We start from the raw sequence: 8,902 nt of genomic DNA, 5'->3' as shown, positions 1-8,902 counted from the left end.
GTGGCTCTCAATCATCTGTAACTCCAGGGTGAGTCAAGGAAACAAGGCAAAGAGCTAGAGGGGCACCTGATATCTTCCTCTGGCTTCAATGTACAGGTACATGCAATTAGACACACATGTACACACACTACACACATACCTACTCATCCCAACACACAGACGAACTAAAAATAAATGATTTTAGGTTACTGAGATGGCTCAGCACATGAAGTACTTGGTGACATGTTGCCTGACAACATGAGTTCAATAATCCCTGCGACCCATGAAGGGAGAGGGAAAGAACTGATGCCCAAAAGTTGCCCCTCACCTCTATATGTGCATACCAACACACATGCAACCTACACACACAATTATTATAGGAAATAAAAAATATTATCCTAGCCAAGCTCTGTTATTTTTTGTGTTGGAGACCAAACCCTTAGCCCCATACTTGCTAGGCAATCATACCTACCCCTCAGCTTGATTCACAACCCTTCTGGGTTTTTCTTGGTTTTGTTTAAAGACTTACTCTTATTTTATGTGTATGAATATTCTGCCTGCACGCTTGACAGTGCACCGCATAAATGCAGTGCCTATAGAGGTCACAAGAAGATATAGGATCCCCCGTAGATGGAATTACAGGTAGTTTTGAGCCACCATGTGGGGGCTGGGAAGCAAAACGAAAACCTGTGCAAGGCCAGCATGTGCTCTTAACCACTGAGCCTTCTCCCCAGTTCCCACTTCTGTTTCTTTCAGCCAGGCTCACAGTATAGGCGTGTTAGCCTCAACTCACTACAAAGCCAGGCTGGCTTCAAAATGGCTACCCTCAGCCTCCCAAATTCTGAGATTATAGTCATGAGCCACCACCCCTGAGCTATATAGGCAGCACTAAATTCCATTTTCCTTATATTTAAACATGATGTCAGGAAATTAAAAACCTAACTGGGGGAATTACTGAAGGTTATTGGAAACTATTAGGTTTGGGGGTTTTTTGTTTTGTTTTGTTCGTTCATTTGTTTGTTTGTTTGTTTGTTTTTTAACTACCAGAACCAAATTATGATAAGACCTGTAATCCTAGCACTCAGGAGATGCAGGCAGGAGGATCAAGAGTCCCATGTGAGCCTGGCTAGAGAATTAAAAACAAAATCAGTGCAGTGGCATGCCCATGCAACCATAGCACCTAAGGGACGCAGGAAGAGTGAGCTAAATTTGAGGTCAACCAGAGCTACATAAGAGTCCAAGTCTAAGCTGTACCAGAGTGATTCAGACTAGAGAGATGGAAAAGCTGACCGTGGCGCCCAGCTCCAATCCCAGGACTTTTGAGGAGGCAGGAGGCCAAGGCCAATCTCATGTACACAGTAAGATTGAAATCAGCCTGGGCTGTAAGAAAAACATGAGGAGTGTGTTTTATCTCAATGATACCACACTGTCTAGCATGCAGCAGGCCCTGAGGTCAGCCCTAGGCCTAGGGAAGGTTTGGGCTGGGGTGAAATGTAAAGCTCTTACCACTGCGAAGTTTCATTTCAGCTTCGACTTCTATCAGTTTTACTGCTTCCTGTCTCTTCCACCCTCATGGTTTTTGATGCTTCCCTGTGTCTAGCTCAGTTCAGGAAAGAACAGAACTAAGGAAGGAGAGATGGCTCTGCAGTTCATAAACCTTGGTTCCTAGCACCATTGTCAGGTGGCTTGCACCCATCTCAAATTCCTGCTCCAGGAGATCTGACACCTTCTTCTGGCCTCTGAAGGTACCTGAACAAGCCTGGCATAGAAACAGGGACGCCTGGACACACACGCACAAAATCTTAAAAAAGAAACTCTTGAGGTGTTTTTGTTCTTTTTGTGTTTGTTTGTTTAGACAGAGTTGTTGCGGTAAATCTCTTGCCCATAGGAAGTCCATAGAAGAAAAGACACAAGTCAATAAATATCAAATGAATGCTGCATGCCTAGATTGGGCAGATTTACCATTAAACTACACTATTCCCCAGCTATGGTAGCTCTTAACAACTTGCAGTTTCCTAGGTCAAGGTCTTCTTCGTCTTCTCTCCTTCCACCAACTGCCCACTCCTCCAATGGTTCTTCTCCTCTTCCTCTTTTCCTGCCTCTGGCTCCTCCCACTCCTCTTCTACTGCCCAATCACTGGCTGTAGCCTTTATTTAACAAATTTGATTGGACAGAAGGTTTACAAGATTCACTCCTCCTTCACAGCCCCTCCAAGGAGTGGAATTACCATGACAACAAGAGGCTAGGGCTATCCACCACATTTCCCCCTTTTTGTCCAATAAAAAAATTTTTTTCTTTTCACATATTAATTGAACACTAACTATATTACCGTGTTGTGATTGTTAAAGAACAAGATAAATCTAACACCCAGTTCATCATTTTTGTTAACTAAATAGAACCTTTGCCATCTCTCTCAATTAAAAAACTTAGTTCTGAACCTGGCTTATGTCCTGTCTTCAGAATGAATAGCATCTGAAAACCATCCTCTCAAAGTAAATAGCCTGGGTTGGCTGTGAGATTATAATTCTTCAACCCCATCAGAAATCCAGAATGACTCAGTTAAATAAAGATATGGGAAGCACAAAGCATGGCTTCTAAAACTCAACCAATTTAAATAGACCACTGAACATCTAGACAGTTCCTTATTTCAAAACGTTGGAGCATCTGGTCTTCAGCTTTCTGGCCCAGGATCATCTGACAGACCTAGTAATGCAGAATTACTAAGGGCTGATTACTCTGTCTTGGCAGATATAATCAGTTGACTATTCTGCAAGTGTGTCTCTTTTTTGCACAATATTTTATCTGTAGATGAAAAGAGGCAATTCTTGCCTAGTGGCTGTCACGCCACAACTGGAGTAACTCCAAAGATGCTCAATTTCTTCTTAGAATCCAAGACTGGGAAGCTGTCAGGATCAGATAGGTCTCCAATAAAATAAATGTTTATATAAGAATGTTTGTAGTGTCAATTCTATGGATTTCTGACATTTTTGAAAATCAACTATGTAAGGCAATCTGAACAGTTGTCTGTTAATTTCTTTCCACTATTTCTAATTAAAATCTAGAAAACATCCTAACAGTAAGCAATGAGCCATGCAATTACCATAGGCCTCTGACTCACAAGCAACCATCTCAAATCAGGGTTTTTTTTTTTTTTTTTTTTTTTTTTTTTTTTTTAAAAAGAACTGGGTCTAAACCTTGTATTTCTAAATAAGATATATAGGCACAATGCCTACATGAGAGTAATATATTAATCCCACTTTTGTATTAATAAGAAACTCGCACCAGTGAAAACCCTAAATTTGTACAAAATAAATTCCATATCAATGTAAGAGAGTATAATTTCAACCTTGTAACTATCAAAGATTTCTTACCAATGTAAGATATAGCTAATATATATATAATTTTTTTTAAAAAAAACTGGGTCTAAGCTTTGTATTTTGTAAATGAGTTATACAGGCACAATGCCTATATAAGAGTAAAATATTAATCCCACTTAATTCCTGAGATTTAGCTCTCTAATTCCCTTCCTGTCTGAAGCTACATTTGTAAAGTATTCCTTAAATTACAACACATGTATAATTTACAAAGTAACCAGAACCATCCACCCCAACATAAGGAACTGGGGCGATGATCTCCTTTTGTCTGCTTCCAGCTGAATTGGGGCGAAGAATTCCCATCTGGGGGCCCAAAGGGAAATAGGAAAATTGGCTTAGTCAAAGGAGAGCTAGCTGGCATCATTTGCCTTGAAGTCACTGTGTACTGAGAAAGTTTATAGCTTAGTTGACACCATAACTGTTACAGTCAGAAAGGCTGGACAGGCAAGCTAGCTGTTCTGGAAAAGTTCTGGAAGCAAGTCCTTAAAGGAAGCAGCTTCGATGCAGTTGCAGTAGAATCAAGCACGAAGCTGGAATAGGAGGTCCCAGAGACTCAGCATCCCCGAGTATAAATCATGCTAGGGCTGAGTTTCTCTTCTTTCATCCTATAACATATAAAACTGAAAAGCAACAGGTAGTTTTATAAAAACATTCACGTGGAACATGTAGGGCACATAGCTTTGACAATGAAGATCAATAAAGAAAGGCCACTGCCCTCTTCAGGTTAGTTTGATTACTTAATCAAACTATATATAACTTATATACATGCCCTCATAAAGGATGGCATATATTAAGTCATGAGAAATTATTACCCAATTAAATGTTCTTGGCTTTGTATTGACATTTTAGTCCCAGCCAGTTAAGTCCATATAAGAGACATAACACCATATATACATCACCCATTTGGTTGGTTGAGTTAGTCTCCCTTTTCTTCTGTGTCGACTAGTGCTTCAGGGGGTCTCCCTTTGTCATTTCTGATCTTTATCAACTTGGAAGGAACCCACAGCTTTTCTTTTCCTGTGGAAACATAAACATAACCTCTCCCCCAGCATAACACATTTCCCACTTTCCATTCTGACGTCATAATATCCTTAATATAAACAGGTTGATTTAGTTCAGAAGTTTTTTCCACCATCCAATGTCTCTCAGCAACTGTGGTGTTTTGTTCATTAGCATTTTAAAAAATTAGAGTTAATAAAGCACTATGTAATCTATCTTTGGGGGTTCTTATTGATCCCTTTTGCCTATTAAGCATCTCCTTTAGAGTTCGATTAGATCTTTCCACAACTGCTTGTCTCGTAGGATTATGTGATATGCCTGTAACATGTTTTATATTATAATATGTAAAAAACTTCTCCATCTTATTAGAGGTATATGCTGGACCATTGTCTGTTTTAATTTGTATGGGTATTCCCATAATGGCCATGACTTCCAACAAATGTGTAATTACAGAATCAGCCTTTTCTGATGCTAAGGCAGTTGCCCATTGAAATCCTGAATATGTGTCTATAGTATGGTGCACATATTTCAGTTTACCAAACTCTGTAAAATGAAAGACATCCATTTGCCAAATGTCATTTCTTTGGGTACCCTTAGGGTTAGTTCCTGTAGGCAATGGAGTTTGGTTATATAATGAGCAAGTAAGGCATTGCCTCACAATTTCCTTGGCTTGTTGCCAAGTAATAGAGAACTCTTTCTTTAAACCTTTGCTATCAACATGATGTTTTTTATGAAATTCTGAAGCCTCTAGCACGCTTCCTATCAATAGCTGGTTGATATCATTATTACCTTGTGCTAGAGGGCCTGGCAGACCTGTATGGGATCTTATGTGTGTTATATATATTGGGTTACTTCTATTTCTAATAATTTGTTGTAGTTGAATAAATAATGAGGTCAATTCAGAATTATCTTGAATAAGTTCAGCAGTCTCTATGTGTAAAACAACCCTTTCGGCATATTGAGAGTCAGTTACTATATTAAGGGATTCTTGAAAATCTGACAATACCATGATTATTGCGTATAATTCAGATTTTTGAACTGACTTATAGGGACTCTCAGCCACCTTACTTGTGTCTTCTGATTTATATCCTGCCTTTCCTGATTTACTAGCATCAGTATAAAATATAGGGGCCCCAGATATCGGAGTTCCTTTTAAAATACGAGGGATAATCCAATTAGTTCTTTTTATGAACTGAAGCCGCTTGCTTTTAGGATATTTGTTGGTAATCTCTCCCAAAAAGTTACTACATGCTCTTTGCCAATGTTCATCTTGTGCCCATAACGAGATAATTTCTGCATTAGTAAAAGGTACAACAATTTCAGCCAGGTCCATTCCAACTAATTGTCTACGTCTCATTTTCCTTTCAGTATTAATTTAGAAACCTTCTCAACATAGGTTTTTAACTTTTTACTCTGTTTATGAGCTAAAAATATCCACTCTAGGATATAATCTTCTCTCTGCATAAGAATTCCAGTAGGAGAGTGAGTAGAAGGTAAAATAACTAAGATGCAGGCCATTTTTGGATCAATACGATCTAGATGTGTATCCTGCAGTTTTCTTTCTACCAAGGCTAACTCCTTCTCAGCATCAGGAGTCAATTTCCTAGGACTATTTAAATCTATATTGCCTTGTAAGGTTTGAAATAAATTACTTAGTTCTTGAGTGGTCAAACCAATTGCTGGTCGCAGCCAGTTTATATCTCCAAGTAGCTTCTGAAAATCATTTAGGGTTCTTAACTGGTTTCTTCTAATTTGTACCTTTTGTGGCTTAACCGTTTGTAGACCTACCTTATACCCTAGATAATTAATAGAATCTCCTCTTTGTATTTTTTCGGGGGCTATTTGCAATCCCCAGCAAGGCAAGATTTTCTTTACTTCATTAAACATTTTTTCCATGATATTAATATCTGAATCAGCCAACAAAATATCATCCATATAATGATAAATAATGGATTTGGGAAACCTCTTGCAAATTATCTCCAATGGCTGTTATACAAAGTATTGACACAAGGTAGGACTATTTACCATTCCTTGTGGTAAGACTTTCCAATGATATCTCTTTACTGGGCAACCTTTATTAAAGGTAGGTACTGAGAAAGCAAATCTTTCCCTATCACATTCATGTAGAGGAATTGTGAAGAAACAATCTTTCAGATCAATCACTATAATGGGCCAATCCTTAGGCAACAAGGAAGGCAATGGGACACCAGGCTGCAAAGAACCCATAGGCTGAATAATCTTATTAATTGCTCTGAGATCTGTCAACATCCTCCATTTGCCAGATTTCTTTTTAATGACAAATACTGGAGAATTCCAAGGACTGGTAGACTCTTCAATATGCTGAGCCTCCAGTTGTTCCTGGACCAGCTGTTCTAATACCTGTAATTTTTCTTTTGTCATAGACCACTGCTCAATCCAAATGGGTTGATTAGACAACCACTTTAGTGATAATGTTGTTGGTGTCTTGGTAGCAATGGCTCTTTGGGGTAGAGCTAAATTGTCGGCCTCTACCATATGTTGTTTATGAACAGCTTGGACAGTGTGAGACTGCCTTAAATAACGTTTCTTAACAAATTTTAAATTTTTATTAGGAGCCTGATGAATTTCATGATTAAACACTGACACTGAGGGGATATTAATCTGGGTTTTCCACTGTTGTAATAGATCTCTTCCCCATAAGTTAATGGCTATATCAGCCACGTATGGCCTCAATTTTCCTAGCTGACCTTCTGGTCCTATACATTTAAGCCATCTGGTACTTTGTTTTATTTTGGATTAAGTTCCAAGTCCTTGAAACTGGATGTCTACTTCATGAAGTGGCCAACTTTCAGGCCAAGAATTTGGAGAAATAACAGTGACATCTGCTCCAGTGTCAACCATCCCCTCAATCTCAATATTATTCACTAGTATTCTTAGTTTTGCTCTTTGATCTTCTATAGAAGTTTGCCAAAATATTTGCTTTTGACTTCCCGTGAGGCCTTCTGAATTGTCTATAAAACCTTCCTCAGCCTTATCTGGTCTTACAACATTTGTTTTTGAAGCAGTGACATTTAATTTTCCTGGGAAAGAGAACTCTCTTTGTCTGGCATTGGGGCCTGCAAGAGGCCCCCCTGAAAGTTTTTTGGCAGGGTATTTCCCCATTTGTCTGTTGTTGCTCTACAATTCTTAATCAGATGTCGGCCTTTGCCACATCTTTGACAAATTCCAGAAAGCTTAGGCCCCCATTTAGTATTATTTTTATTTGTCCTGTTGTCATTTCTGAGATGACCCCATTTACCACAATTAAAACATTTGAAATCCTGCGTCAACTCTAGATTACTAGTTGCAGCTTTTCCTATTACTGACATATCAGCTGAGTGAGATCCAACATCAGCTGTGTATCTAATCCATTCATCTATTGATGCTGACCTTGCCCTCAGTGGTCTGATTACTTCCTTGCATTCAGCAGTTGCATTTTCAAAGGCTAAAGACTCAATTATTGCCTTCCTTGCTACTGAATCTGATATACTCCTTTCAACAGCTGAGGTTAGCCTTTGTAAAAAGTCAGGGAAGGTTTCTTTTGGCCCTTGTATGACTTGAGTAAATGGTTCAAGTGTCTTCCCGGATTCTGCAACTTTGTCCCAGGCATTTAAGGCTGACAATCTACACAATGCCAGAGTTTCTTCATCATATACAGCCTGCACCTCTAGTTCAGCAAAACAACCTTCACCAAGCAGTTGGTCTATGGAAATCTCTCTTCCTCTGACTCTATTTTGTCGTGCTATCTCCCTCGCCTCATCTCTCCACCATGCAACCCATTGTAAATTTGCAGCAGGTTCTAATATAGCTCTTGCCATATCTTTCCAGTCTTGGGGGATTATTCTATTTTTAATAGCCCAAGAAGTCAGAATTTGTTTAACAAATGGTGAGTGCATACCAAAATTAGTGACACTCTCCTTAAATTTTCTCAGATCTAACACATCCACAGGTTGCCATTCAAATTCCTCATAACCCTGTGGGTAAACAACATTTGGAGGTCTTTGTTGTACAGTAACCGGATAGACCAAGGTGTGTTTTCTAATAACTCTTGGTTGACTTTCTCTATTTACTTCTGTCTTAACCTCAGTATTTTCCTCAGCTGAAAATTTAAATTCCTCCCTTAAGGTTGGTATACATGCTTCATATGTTTCTTTATATTGTAATTGTTTCCATTCCTCATTATTTTCTATCTGTTTCTCCATCTGATCTGTGAGCTGTTGCATGCTCTGTTTGATCATCTTTTCTAGCTCCTGTCTCCCAGTTTCATTTTCATCTTTCTGTCTCTTATTCTGATCTATAATTTCTTGTGTCTTCAATTCATTATTTTCTATCTGTTTCTCCATCTGATCTGTGAGCTGTTGTATGCTCTGTTTGATCATCTTTTCTAGCTCCTGTCTCCCAGTTTCATTTTCATCTTTCTGTCTCTTATTCTGATCTATAATTTCTTGTGTCTTCAATTCATTATTTTCTATCTGTTTCTCCATCTGATTTATTAACTGCTCTATCTTCTGTTAAATTATCCTTTTAATCTC

Source organism: Arvicanthis niloticus, chromosome 14, assembly GCF_011762505.2.
Source record: "Arvicanthis niloticus isolate mArvNil1 chromosome 14, mArvNil1.pat.X, whole genome shotgun sequence".
Taxonomy (NCBI): Eukaryota; Metazoa; Chordata; class Mammalia; order Rodentia; family Muridae; genus Arvicanthis; species Arvicanthis niloticus.
The sequence above is the reverse complement of the archived record's forward strand: the minus strand, read 5'-3'. Positions refer to the sequence as shown.